At 40.3% G+C, this 20515-nt stretch overlaps 1 long non-coding RNA gene across 3 annotated transcripts in view; it reads left to right on the top strand.

Moving 5' to 3' along the window:
• Window positions 1-20515, top strand: part of LOC120406710 — a 194005-nt gene that overhangs the window by 27170 nt on the left and 146320 nt on the right. For 2 of the 3 annotated variants that reach the window (XR_005599512.1, XR_005599513.1), the window contains exon 1: window positions 12308-12497. The exons of the other annotated variant lie outside the window; for it this stretch is intronic. This is a non-coding gene — a long non-coding RNA (uncharacterized LOC120406710). Of the gene's footprint in view, window positions 1-12307; window positions 12498-20515 lie in introns of those variants that run through there. 3 annotated transcript variants of the gene reach the window in all.

Here is a 20515-nt window from a genome sequence, read left to right as displayed (position 1 = left end):
GCTGGTTGGATCATTAGCTTGCCCGGGCCGTACACTGATGGGGAGTGTGACATGAACACCAATCCATGTGCCCCAAAACTTCATTGATATTTGGGGAGAGAATATTATACTTTTAAAACCATATGATGTAAGTACTTTCATAAAGGAAATGATACAGTTACAATCAAAGATTAATAATTGTTTCTTGATTACACATCTTACTGTACCCATCAAGTTTTTCTTCCTTTCTTCATAGGTAGAGCAATAGTAATATTTGTAAAGCTGTAATTAACCACTTGTCTGATGATTTATAGATCCTTCATTTGAATTGGTTGAGTGACTATAAAATGGCTAGTTTCTATAATGAGCAGCAATATGGGAAGAAAAATCTTCAGTGTAATTACTTAAAGATGAATAATTAATTACTTATACATATGCTAATACATTCATTAATGTGATGTACTATAAATGTACAAGAAATTAATAACCAGGATGATATTAGAACACCATAGTTTATGGAGGCTATTTTTATACATTGTGATCAAAATTCTCCTGGTGTGAAATCCTAGCCCTATAGAAATCAATGGAAGTTTTTTCCATTGACTTAATTAAGTCCACAATTTCAACTCTGCCCTATTTGTCTACTCCTTAATTACCTTTTTTGTGGGAGAAGTTTATGAATTAACCCAGACTCAAGCCAGATATAGACTGTATAAGTTTCCCCCTGCATATGCATATGCACCTCAAAAGTGACCTGCAACATCCATTTTTATGTCCTGAATATAAAAACTTGGCTAATGAAAGAGCATCATATGTTTGTTTAAATCAGGACTAAAATAATATCAAATATATTTTCACTAATGAATCAAGCATTTAAATCCAATCTCCAAAAGTCAACTATCCAATTTACTCCTCTGCTCACTAAAATAACCCTTTTAATTGAACAATGATTATACAAAAACAATATCTGAGAGGTCTTTTGAATTTGCAGCAGCTGAAAATTCCTAAGATTTCTTTTTAAATTTTAATGTCTTGGTGGTTTGCCCTGCATTGATTTGGTTATTGGCCATAAAGGTACTTGTTCTCAAATTATGAATGATACAACTGAGATTTATGGAGTGGTTTTTTATTTTTTTTCATTATTTTACATAGAAATTGTTCTCAAAGGCTTTAACTTGATTACATAAAAGTTTGGATGAATGGTGGGAAAGAATAAAAAACAGCCAATAGATAGAATTCTTACAATATAGAACAGCTCCCGGTCAAGCAGATCAGCGTAACTCCATTGAACTCAGTGGATCTACACTGGCTTACACCTCCTAAGAAACTGGACATACACAGTTAGGGCCTAATTCAATTGAAGTCTTTGGATGGACTCCTTTTGACTTCAGTGGGTTTTGTATCAGACCTTTAGCATTATAGCTTTGCAGGTTTACTGATCTGTTGATCTGTATGAACTACCTGCTCAATGAGTTGTCATGTTACTCACAGAGTGAGCTCAAGGTCCCTGTCAAAGGTAAACCTCTTGGAGATTCCTTACCTGGGCTGCTTTTGGGGCAGTGCACCTGTGCCTTACCCCTTAATCTAGTTGTAAATAGACAATCTAGCCCTCAATGATTATGGGCTAGATTCTTAATTTTTGACACCTATGTATTATGGTGCTTAGACACTATAGACAGAAGTTTAAGCAGCTTAGTAGCTGCATAAGAAGGCCAGATGTTCAAAAGAGTCTGTGAAATAGTGTATACAAAATATGTGCTTATTCATTTGTTAAAGTGATTGAACATGCAAATCACTGCACTTTTGACTACATATGCAAATATTTAATTGTTCTATGCAAATGTCTTCTGTTACATCCTGCTTAAATAAACAAGCTCACACATTTTGTGTGCACATTTCTAGAGACTGTATTTGAAGATCCATCATCTATAAGTGCTATCATAAGCAAAAGAAGTTTCCTGAATAATGGTTTGAAATGAGGTCTACAAAAATAAATCCGATATAAAAAGGAATTATGGATAAATCAAAATATATTTGACACTTTGATTCAAATGTATATCTGAAAATCTGGATACTTTTCATTTTGCAGAATTGGACTGTGAATCTCATGAGAATAAGCCTTCTTGTGAGATTGGATACTTTTTACTATTCACACAGGTCTCAACCATTCTAGGAGCATCTCTACTTACAGTATTTTGGCACTTCTACTTCAATCTCAGCCAGAATCAATATATACAGTTGGGTCAAAATGATGACAAAATTATGGTGAGCCAAGGCCTGGGGTGATGAGAAATATCCAACATTCAGCGATTGAGAGTATAAAGATGAAATTAGAAACATTTTATAAAAAGTCATTTCAATTTTGTTTGGTTGACTGACAATGGCTCACTGGATGGGTCTCTGCTCACGTGGTCAATGTTTTCTTGCCTATATTTAAAGTATTGTATGTCTGCTGAATTCAGTACTAGTACTCCTGGCAGCGTATATGAGATGAGAAAAAACCTATTACTTCCTTCTCTTATCTAGAATAGAAGAAAGGACAGTATTTTTCATTTCATCCCAAATCAATATATGGAAGTCATCCATTACTGAGACAAAATGAAAAATAAGAAGAAATTAACTAAATGAATTGGAACATTTAAGAAGTGGATTCAGTTTAAAAGATCATTTCTTTTTTAATTGTCACTTATTTACTAATCCTTTATTAAAAGCGACTTCCCACTGATAGATTAAACCAGGCCAAATTTAAATTAGCTGTACATGCTGTTCACACATTCACCAAATTTGGGAACTCAGCTGATAAATCCAAAAATAAATTAAAGGGATCAGTGTCTGAGGCAGTGGTTACTGAAGAGATTACAGAGTGATTTGTTTGAATATTAGTGATTAGACCACCCTACAGAAATAAATAAATTTCTCACATTAATGTCTCATGTTTGCTACATCCAGCAGGTTTCCACACCAGGGAATTTTTTAGAACAAAAATCTAAATGGAATCATCTACAATATTTAAGATTACTTTTGTCTTTTTAGTATATTTATTGATTTCTCATCTGATATATTTACTGTTATCAGCTCTGCAACTGGTCAGGTAACTCAGATTATCCTCCTGTATAATGGGACTAATAATTAGAACTGGTCAACAATGTTCTGTCAGAATGACTTTCTGATAGACAGTGCAATTGCTGCTAAATAATAAATTTCTGTGGGGAAAATTTTTATTGTGTTTGTGCAAAAGAAAAAAAGTTTGAACGTGACGGAATAATTTAGTTTTTTAGATTTAAGTTACCCAAAATGTTGAGATTTTTTTAATCAGCTCAGCAAAACATTAAACTTATTTTGTGAGAGAGAGTGTCCTCCATTCTGTTCTATGGGTTCCCAGGATGACTATATCTCATAATGTACTGCAGATCCAAGACACATGGTACATTATGGTGACATATATTGGCCAAGAAGACCGGACCATAGGAGAGAATAGGGATCTGAACTACAACTCCCATAAGGCAATACAGCACGGACATTTAATGTTGAACAGACTTTAAACGAAGCATGTTAGGATAGTTCAATAAATTGAAACAAAACATCTTAATTTCAGACTGTTAAAAAGTTTCATTGTTGACATTTCCAAAGAGGTTGTGGCACTTTTTTTTTTTTTTTTGTATTTCCATTCCATGAAAAATTCTTAAAATTCAAACTCCCTGTCAGGCTGGCTGCTGAGGAGCTGGAGTGGTAGATGGGCAGGAAAGATAATAAAAACCCAGACAGGTTTCCATAAGAAATCAGTACTGCCTGGATTTCTTTGAAAGATTCATTGAAAGTGGCACACCCCCAGACTGTTTTGCTTTCAACTAATCAGTATATTCTGATTGGGAAAATATTCTACTGGAAAACTTCTGACCAGCTCTAATTACTTTTATTTTCTTCTCCGTCTACCATTTCCTTTTAACGCAGCAATCCCCCCTCTCAAAATTTGAACATACTGTTTGTATTGTTTGAAGATATCTTTTTCAATTTAACTTTGTAATGCCATTGAAGGGTACTTTTGCCAGACTGAGAAGCTGGACTCTGATATACTTACCTACTTTATTGAGGGAGGTGATTAGCTAATTCATTACCAAGTTATGATAAGTGATTTTGCAACGTAATGTGCTAAGTATTATAAGTCCAGTAATTACCACTATAATAGGTATGGCTTGGGCAGTATCTGAGTTGAAGGGGACTTAAGCGCTGTCCCAAATAAGGATGTTTTCCTGAATCAGGACTTTGATCTTCTGGTGCCTCAGTTATTCATCTAGAAACTGGAGAAAATACTAGTTCCCCATTCCACAGGGCTGTTAGTAGGTTCAACTCATAACCTGGGGAGGTGCTCAAATATCATGGAGATGAGAGCTATATATAAAGCAACCTGAGGTAAGGTCTAAGGATGGACTTGTGTGTTGCAATGCTGAGCATAACAGTATCTAAAATTTAGATGCTTAGCAAATCACTGGATCAATGCGGCCATCCACAATGCTGTGTTAGGTGCCTAGGCGCTCTGTACAATGAATGAGGGGTGGGGAAGAGATGCCTGAGAATGCAGTCTACAAAAGCCAGTGTGTTAGGTGGGAAGCTGCCTAAGCTAGCCAGTGAGAGATGCTGATGACCGGAGTATGCTAAGCCACACTTGTCTCTTGGAGATAGGTGCCTAACTCTGGGATGCAGGGAGGCACCTAGCTCTGCTTAGCAATCCACAGTTGGGACCCCTCCCCCCGCCCCAGCCTGCAGTCAGGTGACTTCAGTGCCTACACCATTCCTTTCATGACTGAGTTAGTTGCCCTGAACAAAATGGCTGGAGGAGGAAGTGATGCCACCCACCTTATAATATTTAGCCCAGTGAACTGGATTGAGAATTATGCTATAGTCCAGTGGTTGGGGGAAGGAACCCAGGTCCAGTCCCCCTGCTTCAACCACTCTCAGTTATCCACAGTACAACAGCTCTAATAGGAGAGACTGAGATAATCGCACCTCAGGATATTCCAAAGCTCAGTAGCTAGAGCACTATTCTCAGGATTTGACGAGAAGTCTCCCATCTCTTTCTCCCCCTCTGTCAGAGTGAATGGAATGAAACCCAGGTCTCCCACATTTCTGGGGAGTACTCTTAACAACTATGCTAAAATTTATAACATGGACACAGCCAGCACCGTGTCCTCCAAATGAATTTTGGAATGGTACCTGATCTGAGATGTGTGCTCAGAGGCCACCTACTGGATCAGATTGGCATGCAACTTAAGTGACCAAATGCCTATCTTCCCTTGGTTTGTGAATTTTTTTTCCATCTTGGATGGGAGATAGGCATCTGGGTGCCTAGAGGGAAGCAGCATTGGGCTCAGAAGTAGAAACTTAGGTGCATAGGGAACTTTTACTTTAAAAACTTACACACTGAATGAGTTTAGACAGCTACAGGTTTCGGTGAGTTTTGTTGATCATAGTAAGGCCAAAATTGGGTCTTAAGCACCAATCCCCCAGACTTAGGTGCCTAAGCTTGGGGTTTATATGTCTAAGTACATTTATGGATCCCACCCCATATGTCTGCTTTTACTGGCACATTCCTCATTTTTCCTAGGATGTCTTGGTGCTCCAGGAACTTCTTTTGGGACACCCAAAATGTCCCTGTTTTTTATTATAGCAGTCAAAACATTTGGGTATTTATCCTGTATTAAATAGAATTTACTCTGTCTTTACCAGGAACAAACAAACCAGTAGAACAACTGACTAGTGTTTGGAGCAAGTAGAAAATTTGAACGAGTGTGGACGTTATAAAAGGTGCTCCTTTGTTCAATGTAAATGTCACTGACACCTATTCAGTACTTTATTATCATTCAGAATGCTGTGGGTTTTGTTAGACTGGAAATTTGCACTGGTGTAGTAAAATTACACTGATATAGCAACAGACATAAACCTTTAATGAAGATACACTGTGTCAGTGTGACTTACCATGATAACCTTTTCTAAGTAAGGTCTGTTTAAGTCCTACCTTAGACCAGTGTTATAGATTTACAATGGAGGCTTGTATGGGTGTAGATGTACTAGTAGAGCTACACAGTGGTAACCACTCCCTCCCATATAGACAAAGACTAAGTGATTGGGGAGAAAACATCCATTTCAAGATCTATGCATGATGTTGGAAACTGACAGTGGAGCCACCACCAAACACATTTTTTAAACGGTATTTTTGTCTGTCACTCAACTATTCCATGATTCTAAAAATGACACCACAAAGAGTCCCTGGTTTTTGATTTTTTAAAATATTGTTACCTTTGTGCCACAGTTACAGGATACATATTGTATGTGCCTTCATAATAAAGATGAAGCTTTAAGATTTCAAATGCAGTCTTTTGAGAGCGGTTGAATGCATAGACTATCTACTATGTTTAATCTCCCCCTTCACCACCTTTAATAATAGCCTGTCAATAGATTGAAAAGTTATTTTAAGAAAGTTGTAAAAGATTAGCAGTTTCTATGGTTCTGGAAAATGATCTTCTTATGCAACATCAGATATTTATAAAACAACCATAGACCCAAAATAAAAGAATCTATGGGGTCAGCAACTACAACAAAAAGATATTTGCTTTATAAGATTTGCTGTAGATATAAAAAATAAACACACACAATGAAGACATAAGCTTACTAGAGAAATATAGGATGGTATAGATAATATACTGCAGAGATCAACAAAAACCCAAATCAGATAAATTTTGCATTAGGGAAGAAAAAAAAGGAAACACAGGGCAAGTCTGGGGGAAGGCAAAATCATTTTTTACATTTAAACTAGCAGAACAGTTTCATCGACTCATTTTTCATGATTGACTTCCAAGTGTCACCAAGTGTAGTACTCAACTCTGTGGGGTGTTTTTTCCTTTTCTTTAGTAATATTGGGGTTGTCCATTTGTCTTAATATTTATCAAAATATAGTGGGACAGATTCTCTTGTCTGTTTTCCTCTTCTTGTGTTGCTTGAGATTGCATCTGAGGATATGTCTATACTGCAATTAAAAACCCAAGGCTGGCCCGTGTCAGTTTATTTGGGCTAAGTAGCTGTTTAATTGTAATGTAGGCATTCAAGATTCAGCTGCAATCTAGGCTCTGGGATTCTCACACCTTGGCCAAATGTCTACATCTCAACTAAACAGCTCTGTGAGCTTGAGTTGGCTGGCAGGAGCCAACTGCAGGTGTCTAATTGCAGTGTAGACCTCCTGCTGGAGATACCCCATGTGTTGGAGAATCCCCTGTACACCTGGATATGACTCAGCCAGGACCAATGCCTCCTTTCCCATAGTTCTCAGTCCAGGGGGTAAAGAGGAGGAATGACAGGCTTGGTTGCACTCTGGTTATTTTGAAGTGTCAGGCAGCCCCTTAGGGCATGTCTACACTACAAAGTTAAATTGACTTAATTTAATTCGATATGTAGCCGCTACAGTAATTAAGTCAGTCAGGCGTGTCCACAGGATGATCTTTGTCTTGGTGGAGTGTGTCCTCACTAGCAGCACTTGCACTGATGCAGAGAGCAGTTTACAATGTGTAGTTATCCCACAGTGCAACAAACTATAGGGCGTTTTGGGAAGAGCTTGCAATCAGAGGCGCCGGAGCACCCACAAAAAAAATAGTGGGTGCTTAGCACCCACTGGCAGCCAGTTCCCCCAGTACCTTCCGCCTGCCAGTGGCCCTGCCAATCATCTCCTCCCCCTCCCTCCCAATGCCACAATCAGCTGTTCTGTGGCATGCAGGAGATGCTGAGAGGGTGGGGGAAGGAGAGGGGACAGGGTGTGCTTGGGGGAGAAGGCGGAACTGGGTGGGAAGAGGCAGGGGGTGGAGCAGAGGCAGGAAGAGGCAGGGAAGGGGTGGAGGCTGGAGTAGGGCGGGGTCTGGGGTGGAGTGGGGGTGGGAAGAGGTGGAGGTGGCGGCTTAGAGGGAAGGCGTGGGGGCGGGGCCTGGGGACCCAGAGGAAACCGGCACCTGTGCTTGCAATGCCTCATGGGACCAAAACATTGTCCCAGCGTGGAATGGGAATGTGGCTTTAACCTCCCATGATGCATTTCCTCCCTCCTTCCCCTGATATCAACAGCGAACAACCCACACTTTTCTGTGCCTGTTTTTTTAAAAGCCTGGCTTAGCTGTGCATATGCCATAGCCTGAGAAGCATGGATCCCACCCAGCTGTGCACTCTTCTTGTGAGCATTACAAACACCTCATACCTTAACCTGGAGTAGTTCCAGAGGCAAGACAGGCGCTGCTGTGCAGAACTTTATGATGTCATTCAAGCAGCCCTGCTGCAAGCCATAGAACAAAATAATTATCAGTTGCTGCTGGAAGTTGTGCAGCAGCTGAACGCAGTGGAATGTCATTTCTGGTCCCAGGAAACAAGCATTGACTGGTTGTATTGCATCATTATGCAGGTATGGGATGACGAGCAGTGGCTGCAGAACTTTTGAATGCGGAAGGTTACTTTTCAGGAACTTTGCACAGAGCTTTCCCCAGGCCTGAGGTGCAGCAACACTAAAATGAGACCTGTTCTGACAGTGGAGAAGTGAGTAGCAATTGCTGTGTGGAAGTGTGCCACACCAGACGGCTACTGGTCAGTGGGGAACCAATTCAGAGTTGGTAACTCCATCGTGGAAGCTGTTGTGATCCAAGTTTTCAGGGCCATTAATAGACTTCTGGTATTTTAAAATCACTCCCCTTATTACACTGAAGTGCAAGCTAGAACATAATTGGTATCCCTAGCTATTGAATAAACTGATTTTCTGTTTCAGCCATGGTGAGTATGGCCGAGCAGCATGGGCAATGGGCCTTGTGTTGCAACTTGTGGGCAACCCGCATTAGGAGCACATGTGGGCAGGTAGACAATGCCCCCTCCCTTAGCAAGTTAGATGATGCTTGGAGATTGGTGACCAGCGATAAGCTTCCCAAACTGTGGTCTTTGTCCTCTTTGGCTCTGGCTGGGTGGGGAGGGTTGTAGCCTCAAGAGAACACAGGAACACCCTCTCTCCCCTTAACACTGCTGGTAGCAGTCACCTTGGGATTGCAGATTCTGAGGTCAATGCTCATCCCTGCCACCCAAACAGTAGGTACGTTAGGGAAACTGTGGTTGAGGGACCCGAAATCACCATGGGTGGGGGATCACATGCTCTATTGTTTGTGGTATGAGCTCTTGTAATGAAAACTTCCACCGTCTCCCCTAGGTGACTTGATGTGATATCAGTCTCCTGAGAGGCAGCAAGGGAGCAGATGCTGCAAGTGTCTGGGGTACAGACCTGGTCCTTATGCTGTGTACCATAATGATGCCAGAAGAATTAACAACAGAGTGGCGTTGGAAAGTGTCCTACTGTGGTGGAAGAAATAAGGCAGCTGTCCCTAGAAACCTTCTGCAAAGATTTGCAGAGTACCTCCATGAAAGTTTATTGGAGATCCCCATGGAGGATTCCCAGGCCATCCCTGTACACACACAAAAATATTTTCTGATGGGGACCCTCTGCGTAGCTGGGGCGGACATTGCTAAGCAGATACACCTCCCCCCACTTTACTTTTCCTTCATATTAAAACATAAAATATAAGAACATGTAACCCATACTGTTTTATTGAAATCGCATACTCACCTGAGGTGCCTTCCATGACATCACAATCAGCTATGATGCTGTCCTGTGATTGGCTGGACTGCTACTGGGTTAAAAATAGTTCTGGGCTGTCAGGGAGAATGGATCCCCCCACTCACTTGTCTCCCATTTTCCTCCTCTTCCTCATCCCCAATGTCCTCATTGTTGCCTACGGTGGCTTGAGACTCAGACTCCTGTGATGTATCCATGCTGCATGGGGTGCAGTGGAGTCACCACCGAGAATCGCATGCAGCTCATTGTAGAAGTGGCATGTCTGTGGTGCAGAACTGGAATGACTGTTCACCTCCTTTATCTTCTAGGATGCCTGCTACAGTTCTTTGATTTTCACGTGGCATAGCTGCGTGTCCTTAGTGCAGCATTTCTCCCCCATGCACTCTTTTTGTACATGTCTATGGTATTTGGCTGAATTGGAGCTGTTCCTGAACAGACTCTTTCTCCAACAGATCAATAATATCCATCACCTCCTGTGTTCTCCAGGCTGGAGCACGTTTGGGGGGTTGAGTCACCATAATCTGCTGAAGCAACAAAGAATCCTGTGGCACCTTATAGACTAACAGACGTTTTGCAGCATGAGCTTTCGTGGGTGAATACCCACTTCTTCGGATGTGGGACCTGTACACCTGCTGTCTTACCTAAGCTTGGCATTCCCCTTAGCCCCATGGTAACTATGGCTCAGCTGTGGTGTCCCCTGTTCTCTCTGGCACCAAGTTTACAGCTAGCTGGCTGCAGACTCTCTGGCTTTCAAGTCAGCCTGACCGTGTGTCAGCTTTGGTGCATGCTGATTGTGTGTACCTCTGTCAGCCTCCAGCTAAGCTAACCACTTCCCCTTTCCCTTTCTGCTGGGGACACCTTTTTAACCGATCAGGGTCTTTTGATCTCAGCCCTAGCCTTGGAAAGAAAAACAACATCTTAATCTGAATGGTGCCCACCAGACAGGTTTTTCCTCCACCTGGTGACCTAACAGCCATTGCTCATAAGAGGCTGTCTTATCTGTGTCATTGTTTTACCCTTCCTGGGTTCCTTAACAATTCCTCTTTATAGCCTCCCATGATCTGATGATTTTTTATTTGGTCAGGCACCATCATAACATTGAACAGGAAAACAAAGCCTACATAATATACCTCAATAATACAGACCTTTTCTCAGTTTGACACAGTACTCATAATACATACCATGTTTGTTATTTAATAAATGAATCAGGAGGCATTCTTGTGGAAAGGGGTTGCAAGCATTTTTCAGATATTTTTCTTATAGAACTGTACCGTATTCTTAGTCCATTAATTTTAGTCATTGTGCATTTTACAACAAATGTCACAACATTTCTAGGATAGCAGACATTTTGAATATTGTAAAATATAAAGAGATTAGAACTGGAAAGAACATTTTCTGTTAAAATCTTCATTTTCTTGTGTAGAAAGTAGTAAATTAGTGTTGAAATTCATTGCTGTTTATTTCATGAATCAACAGTTTAATTTGCCAGTAGGCCAGTCTTTTTTCCCTCCTGTAGGCTATTTAAATCTGTCCTTGCATTTAAAATTAGACCTTAACTTTATTTCAATTTTAGGTATTTCTTTTGACTCAAAATCTGAGTGTTTTGTACCTTGACCAAGATTTCCAATGTATCTATAATGCTAGCATATATAAGGGTATGTGTATACTGCATCTCAAAGTGTCCTTCCCAGCTAGCTAAAAATAGTAGGGTAGGTGGGAGTAGTACATGCTGCAGCTCAATCTAGCTGCCTGACTACAAACCTGGCCAAATCACCTGCATACACTTGGGCAACTAGCCCACGTCACCACCTGTACTATTCCTGGCCACACTACTATTTTTGGTGCAATAGCTCAATCAGAGCTGCTGCATGTCTGTCTATCACAGGGAAGCATGCTTCTAGCTGTAGCGTAGACATACCTCAGGTGTCATTACATACTGCCAGTGCTGTTAGTGCATTGAAAATCCAAGTTCTGGCTCCTCTTCAAGTGGGCACAAATTAAACCTGATTTTCCGCATGCATTTCTGCCCAGATTTAAAATTGAAGGCAGTCTAAGTACCCTACCTATCTCGTTTCCACTAGAAATCTTTTTTTAAAATAGTTTTAAACTGAAATTTTGAATCAGCTCTTAGTCTACTGTATCCCTAAAGGTAGAACACAGAAATCCTGTATGATTTTTAAACAGCAGAATTGGTGAAAATTGAGGTTTGAAGCATGTTGGTAGCACTGCTTCACTTTTCTGTCTGACCTGTCTGATGACAAATCAATAGTTTGTTGAGGCAGATCATCAGCTGGTGTAAATTGCCATAACTCCATTAACTTAAATGACTTAGCCATATTTTTACTTCAGTTATGTTATGACAGTTTACATCAGCTGATAACCTGCCCTGATGACTCTAAAGAGTTAAAATGGCCAGGCTGCATGTATTTTTGGTCCTCTGATCACTCATTAGGTTGATCCAGTTCATCATGAAACACTAAAGGGATGGGTTTTGTGTACAAACCCCATACTAAGCACAGGAAGAAAAGAGATGAGCTTACAGGCTGTTTACCCTCCTCCCCCCCACCGCACAACTGCAGGAACTGCCAATCCCAGGGGCATGCACCACAGCTGTGACTAATAAAGAAAACATGCCCAGCTATAAATAGAGGAGAACAGAGAGGGAACTAGAGGTAGAAAGACCTGTGATAGAAGAGGGGTAACAGTCTCATGCCATGCTGCCTTTAAGAAACTGACAATGAGCTAAAAGCATTGGAGTTCAGGGGCCAATATACTCAATTAAGGCTAAGAGTTTATGTTCTGGTCTAATTGCAAGTGAATTAAAGAGGGCCAATCAGAAGAAAACTTTGGAGCCCTTGAGAGATTGCACCAAGAGCAGGTAGCACTACTGATTCTGCCCCTGCTCCGAAATGGAAACCTAAGGTTTTAAAACATCTACAGTATTTTAATACCATTTTAAAAATACATTTGAGTTTTGTTCTTGAAATGGATGATGCGACAAGTGGTAATTATTCTGTTTAAACATATTCAATATTTACCAAGCAGGGGAAATCCCATATCTAATTTTCAAGTCTTCCCTAGTCTCAGAATTACAAATATACTGCAATATTTCTGTGACTGCTTCCAGTTCAACTGGATTTTGATTGTTGGGCCATTCAAGTACTCTGTAAGAGACATTAAAATTCTCAGAATAGTTTTATGACAAGGAGTATCCCCTTTCTCTTCTCACATTATTGTTTGTCCTTTGATATCATTGGCATGTTATTTTCAGTGTTCTGGCACTGAGATATGTTCTTCATGCTTTTGACCCACATGGGGTGTTAGAGAGGCAGGGAGGCCCATTTTAAAGGAGTTTTGCTTTACACAGGAAAGATAAACATGGTTTAGATCCATATTCCTGTTGTTCTATATTTTCTCCAGGTACCAATTAGCTCTGATGCACTCAGTCATGTGATTGATGAGAGTTATTTGTGTGACTTTGAAAGTGACCAGATATTTCCCACAGGCTGAAAACCTGTAGAGATAAAATCAGCAACAGAAATCACACACACATTGTCATTCAATACTTTAGTTAAATCAGATTGTGTGTTGTTTTGTAGCACTCAAGAGTAAAAAGGTTCACTATTATTGCTATAGTGCAATATTGTTATAGATCCCTACCTTAATATGAAAGTCTCCTACTGTATCATCTATAAACCAGTAATATCTGGATGAAAGTATATAGGAATTAGTCTATGCAATCAAGAAAAACAACTTTTAAAGTTGGTAGGTATTCCTAATCAAGATAAATTACCTTCTGGGAGGGATGGGATAGTGATTCAAAGAGAAGTGGTATTGTTGTATCATTATATTGTATTGCTTTCTTCATTGGCAAGTCTAAATATGGAAACTGCATACTTAAAACATTGTTTGAATTCAAATAGATGGAAAGTCTCTATAATGGGGAAAAATATTTCAAGAAGTACAGAGCATTGTATGGTGACTGATGGCTGTAATTAGATCTGGGCAAACTCTTTGCAGTGAATAATTTATTTGATTATTTCAGACCTTTTTCTGCCCACTGAATTATTAATAAACAGAATTTAATTATTATGAATGTGCTCATTTAAAAATGAATTCTGTAAGTAAATATATTTCATATTGTGGGTTGTTCATGAAATATTTCTTCCACAAGTTTCTATTTGTAGCTCTTAGTGTGTGTCCTGTCCCTTTCTTATGAAATTTATTTTCTGTTAGGAGGATTAACACTTTTTTATAGTCAATGAAAAGCCAAGAGATTTCAAGGTGGCTTTATAAGTATATGTTTGCACAAATACTTGAGACTTTATTATGACAGATTTTCCTGTTTAAAAACAGAAGTATGAATATTCACTGAAACAAACAGAATGAATTACATATACCGTTGAAACAGATTCATAAGACTGCTACACTGATTTACACCAGTTGAGGCCTGATCCATAATTCATATTAGAGTAAATATACGTGAATACACTTGCTGTATTCAGCCAATTCTGTCTTTAAGGTTTTTTCACTTATGGTACTTATTTCATGGTGTAAAAGTGTTTTTAAAAATTCACTGTACTACTAGGCTGCACACGCTTTGCTGGAGTACTGAGTGGCTCAGGCAATTCTCAGAACAATATTGGAGCCTTCCAGATGCCCAGTTTTAACATGGCCCCAAAATTGTCTTTTGATGTGTTTTCAGTGGCCAGCTGGTATAGTTTTAGACTAGTTCTCAGATGACTCAAAGCTATGAGAATGTTAAGGCTACTGTGTCAGGGAGCAAATAATCTGGTCCACAGTTTCCAGGGACGTCTGTATGGTACCTTTCACAAGCACTAAATTAATTTTAACAATAATAAAAATCCCAGAGTAGGAAATACCAGAGGGAAAGAATTAAAACTCAATCATTTAATGGTATTAAACCCCTGCCCTTGAAGCAGTAACTAGGATGTTAGCCTTAGGGCAAGTGTGACATAATTATAAGTGATATTTCACTTTCATATTTGTTTTTGCAGAGTGCCTTTTGTAAATTCAGTATATGTCAGGTGACTTTTTCAAACTGAAAGGCTTCGTGACTTGTACAAAATTTCATATACTTTTTGTTTTGTTTTGTTCAGCAATCACTGTTTTAGGAAGATAAACCTAGAAGATTTATACAGGTCTTTTATTAAACAATTCTCCAAACCTTCCTTTGATTGATGGCTTTTCAAGAATATTTGTCTTAAGGTCCTTGAGTTCATAGATAAGATATTTGTGTATTGAGAAGCCATAGAAGCAGACAGTGAGATATAGTATTGCCAAATAGTTTGTGGATAATTTATTGCACCAGTAATGAGTCTCCTTCAATTCCATGTAGGTATATTATTTAACATCCTTTTTAGTAATGTGCACTCTGTGCTTAAACCCAACTCTTGCTTCCACTATCAGAATAAAAGAATCATTATGAACTGGGTGTAATGCTATTGAAAACCATATTTAATTCCAGACCAATCTGTATTTTCTGAAGTTATTTACCAATACATTTTGAACTAACCAAATTCAATTAAGCTGGAAAAATGTCTGTGGGGCTGATTCTGATCTTGATTTCAGTGAAGTTATTCCATATTTACATACCAGAGATCAGAATATGACTCTTGTTTATATTCCTATTTACATATTGCAGAATTAGCGGTCTCTGGTATTCGGTGCCAGTTGATTAAAACACTGTCATATTTCCATCAAAATTCTCCAGCTGAACATCCAATCTTAAGTTCCTTTCTAAATTCTTCCTGTTTGATAGCCACCTACACCGCTGTCTTCCTAATGATTTCATCTACTGGTAAACTGATGTGCCCTGACTTGTGAACAAATAAGATTGCTGACATTGTTCTATAAGATTTTTTAAATTGTTGTAAAGGTTGATAAGCAACCATTTTATTCTATTGCTCTTGTACCATGTATCTAAAAATATGAAGAACACTATGGCACACAGAAATCATGTTTTATAAGGGTAGATTTGACATGTCTGGGTTAAATGACTTTCAGTATGGAGTATTTGTGTTGAAGTTTCTATTTCCAAATGTAGAGACTAGATACTTTTTGTACTGAGGATTTGCTTTACTAATACCCTCTTTGTTTTATAGCAAGTTCAACTTCCTGACCTAAAGACACAATTGATCAAGTAATATGGAAAAGTACTCATGCATTGCTACAGGCTGTCTTTCTCTTGTCACTATAATTTTATACAATGTGTCCAGGATTGTTAATCTTGATTTATGCCATATGCATGTTTGTTTTCTGTTTTGAGTTTTATTTTACAATAGCTTACTTTTAATATTTTCCTCTGCAAATATAAAACTATCATGGTGTACTTAGTATAGTGACTACCTGGAGAATTCTGTTGCAATGTTAACTACAACACATTTAAGAGGTTTTATTGATGACTATATAATTCTTTTCTTCCAAAAGAATTACAAAGCAAGTTACTGGACTTGCCTCATCCATTACTAAAGTTCAGCCACTGCTGGAGTAGATGCTGGCACTCTAATAGTGTGTTGTGTAATAACATATAAACAACAGTTTAGAACTAAAAATTAAGAACATTATATCCAGTATTTTGAATCTGGACTTTGTCTCACCCTACTGTGCCAGTTTTTTCTTTGGTTTATTTTTGTTTTAAATAAATAACTTAAGAAATGAGAAGGCGCTAAGTACATTAATACATTAGAATATGTTAAAAAGGCTCTAAATTCATGATCTTGTACCAGATACTACAGCACCATCACTACGACAGTGAAAATACTGTTCTAAAATGAATGATTGTTGATTAATCTCCCCTTCTGAGTTTTGAGATATGATTCATCAGTGTTTTTCATTTAGAAAGCTTTTTATTATGTTTAAGATTTCAGTACTATATTCTATCTTTCATGGTACTGAAGTGCTGCTGGAGGAATAAATAGACCAGGTGTTTTGAATTTATATTTTGAGATCACTTTAATGATTTTCATCAGATGCCATTTTTATTAAGCAATAGGAATAGACCTTATAATGTTCCACTTGAAATCCAAGTCCTACAAAAATCAGTACCCATATTTGGATTTTTCCCCTTCTCAGTGGATAACTAAACCAAAGAGAGAAATTATGGAAACTTAAAACTGATAACTGGACCTTGAAAAAGCTGAGAACTGAGAACCAGTGCTTTTAAAAGGGAATTAGATCTGTTTTGTATGAGGCGAATTCAATTGTGATAGAATTTTCAGAAGTTCTTAAGAGTCTAAATGAGCACCCAATCAAGAGTCTAAGTCTAAGTGATTTTCAAGAGAGGGTGTAACATTAACCTTTGGAGTTGGTGGACACTGATCCCCGTCACACAACAAAAAAAATTAAGCTTTTATAATGCTGGGGCTAGAAAAAGTGGCATCTCTCTTACAGCACTTCTGCATCTCATTGCTATTGCTATAGTTGCTGATGACTCTGTACCATGGACTGAATATGCCAACTTTTGGGACATTCTGAGAATGGCCAAGATTATAAGCATCCAGCTGGAATTTTTCAAACTGGGCAAGGTCAAATCCCTGTAAGATTTGCATAGTCAGGAGCCATCTACGTCATTAACACATTGGTGTTGGAGTGCTCAGATATTTGTGCAGCTTTGGAAAGTCTGGCTTTTGGGAACTTGAGACATTCCACTGGGGGTGTGTGGAAAACAGGTTAGTTAAATGGACATAAGACAATTGAGTGCAATGCCAAATGTGATCTTTAAAAACAAACAAACAAACACAAACACAGTAGGAGAAAGGGATGTATCGTGGGAGCAGAAGAGAGAAGGAATGGGATTCAGTGGTATGTAATAAGTGGTGAGAGAATGAACTAAAAGTGATTACTTTTTTTTTTCCTCAGCCTTTTGGTTGTTTGCCTAAGAATGTGTTGTGACATGCAGCTCCACTACTTGGAGACCTGAACTGCGGAGGGGGCACTAGCCTTGCTAACTTCTGGTAGAGGTGGGAGTGAAGGTGGTTGATAGATAGAGGATTGTGCTGATTGCTCAGAGAGGACATCCGTATGGATGAAGAGGGTTGTTTTACTATCACTAGAACTTGTGGAAATGCCAGGCAATACAATATGCATGAGAGGCACAGGAAGAAGTATGTGTCAGTCTAAGTTCTGCAGCATTTTAGTCAGCAAGTTGTGATCCTATTTTGGTTAAAGTAATTGCATTGCCTGATTACTCTCTGGGTGCAGGATAAAGCAGTGTCTTCCTTGCCTTCTCCTTATATCTAAGGCCCTACCAAATTCATGGTCCATTTTGGTGAATTTTATGGTCATAGGATGTTTAAAATTGTACATTTCATGGTTTCAGATATTTAAACCTGAAATTTCATGGTGTTGAAACTGCAGGTGTCCTAACTCAAAAGGAGGTTGTGAGGGGGTCACAAGGTTATTGTAGGGGAGGTTGTGGTATTGCTACCCTTAGTTCTGCACTGCTGCTGGCGCTGCCTTCAGAGCTGGGGTGGTGGAGAGCAGCAGCTGCTGGCCTGGAGCCCAGCTCTGAAAGCAGCGCCACTACCAGCAACAGCGCAGAAGTAAGGATGACATTGTATGGGATAGCCTTTCTTCTGTGCTGCTGCTGGTGGGGCGCTGCCTTCAGAGCTGGGCACCTCACTAACAGCCACCACTCTCCGGCCATCCAGCACTGAAGACACTGCAGAGGTAAGGGTGACAATACCATGACTCCCATACAATAACCTTCTGACCCCTCCCCCTCCAACCCCCCCCCCACTTCCCTTCTGGATCAGAATCCCCAGTTTGAGAAATGCTGGTCTCCCCAGTGAAATCTGTATCGTACACGGTAAAAGTACAGAAAAGACCAGATTTCACAGACAACACCAGATTTCACGGTCTATGATGTGTTTTTCACAGCTGTGAATTTGTAAGCCCCTACTTATATCCCCCAAATTTTATTGTCTGTACTTAGTCAGGATAAACCCCATAGCTTATCCTCTGGTGTGCTGCCTCCCTTTTGATTTTTACATCCCACTGGGTGACTTCTTATGTAAATGGGCCTTCCACTCTGTTGGCTTACAATGCTTAACTTACATGTTCCCAGTATCCTGAAGAACCTCCTTGCAGCATGGCCATGGCTCTATTCTCTCCTGGCTAAAGACTTCTCTAGGGTATATTTCTCACCTCCCCATCCCACAACGCCACCCTTCCCTTAGCAACATTGTTTCCCCATAGCTTTCATCTTTCCCTTCCCTTAACCGTTAAACTTTCTGCCTTTTACCTCTGCCCTCATTTCTAGGACAGCAAATTTACCTTAGCACACATTCCTAACTTAGAAATATTTATGAGCAAAAGAATAGGAGAGTTTAATATTTGCCTCAGGTCAGTATCTCTGTGGTATCCCTTTGCCTTACTGAAAATATAAAAAGAAAGGAGGGTTCCATAATAAGTGTATCCTCAAGACAGAGATGAGTAAATGGATCTCACACAACAGATCTTTCTGCACAGAAGCACATTTCCTACCATCTCTTGTCCATACAAAAATCAGCCCAGATTTTCAGCCAAGGCAGGTTTCTAACACTTTCTTAAATCCCATGGAAATATGGTATACACGCACCTGGGCACTTACCACTGTATTTTAGAGCTTTTGAAAATCCATGCATGTGAATGTATTGGTACTTCTTTTTAGAGACCCCAGATCTTCAGCCTGAGTTTGATTACAGAAGATCATACAGCTTTTGGCACTTGTGATGGGATGCCCACCCATACAGGACTGACAAGTGTTAAGGTGGCCTGGTAGGCCAATTAACTGCCCAGGCTGCACCTGGAAGAAGAGCCAGAGAGCAAAGAACTACCATATATATATATATATATATATATATATATATATATATATATATATATATATATATATATATGCCAAATGTTTTTAGTAAAAAAGGGAAGCACCAGAGAAGGGGGTCAGCTTATGAACGGGTATAAAGAGGGAGAGGTGGGACACAGCCCCTCCCCCCAACAGGGGAAGCAGGGAGAGGCAGCACAGCCAGCAGAGCCAGAAGGGAAGAGATGGGGCCAGAGTCTCTCCGTTTCTGGCCATGTTGCTCTCCCCCCAGCCTCCGAAGCAGCTGCAGCCCTGGGGCTGGCAGGTTGCAGTCATGCTGCTCAGCCCAGCACCCCAGAGCAGGCTTTGGCCGTGCTGCCTGGCCCACCAGAGCACGCTGTGGCCATGCCGCCCAGCAGCCCTCTGGAACATGCTGGGGCCGCACCGCCTGGTCTGGTCTTCCAGAGCAGGCTGTGGCCACGCTGCCCAGTCTGCTGGAGGAGCTCCATCCAAGCCAGAGAGACATCCTCCCCAGATAAGGTGGGAAGGGATGGGATGGGGAGAGTGTGGGGGTCCTGGGCTGGGGGTGGGGTCATGTGGGGGGTGGTCACGGGTTAATCTCCTGAATCCCAGCTTCTCCCTCCAAAAAAATTTCCCCACCAGTTGCTGTTCTGGCTCGTCAGGGTAAGCAGCTGGCGCGCCGGGACTCTTTGTTTACTTAGGGTTACCTCCGTACCTGCAGACGCTCGAGGTAAACAAACCATCTCAGCCCACCAGCAGCTTATTCAGATGGCCCCGGAGCCAAAGTTTGCTGATCCCTGAATTATAGGGTCAGCTTATGAACGTGTTATAAACATTTTCCATTTTCACTTATCCATCTTAGGAGTGGGGGAAGGCAGCAGTCATTTCCTGAGAAGAATAAGGAGGATTCTTGGAGCTGGTACAGCCAGAGAGAGACGGGGAACCAGGAAGTAGTCAGGGGAAGGAACAGTGAGGGCAGAGAGAGGAAGCCCAGAACTGTTGAGCTGAGGGTCCCTGGACTGTAACCTGGAGTAGAAGGTGGCCCCAGGTTCCCCTTGCAGCTACCAAGG

This window comes from Mauremys reevesii, linkage group 5 (genome assembly GCF_016161935.1).
Source record: "Mauremys reevesii isolate NIE-2019 linkage group 5, ASM1616193v1, whole genome shotgun sequence".
NCBI classification, from domain to species: Eukaryota; Metazoa; Chordata; order Testudines; family Geoemydidae; genus Mauremys; species Mauremys reevesii.
The sequence above is the reverse complement of the archived record's forward strand: the minus strand, read 5'-3'. Positions and strand labels throughout refer to the sequence as shown.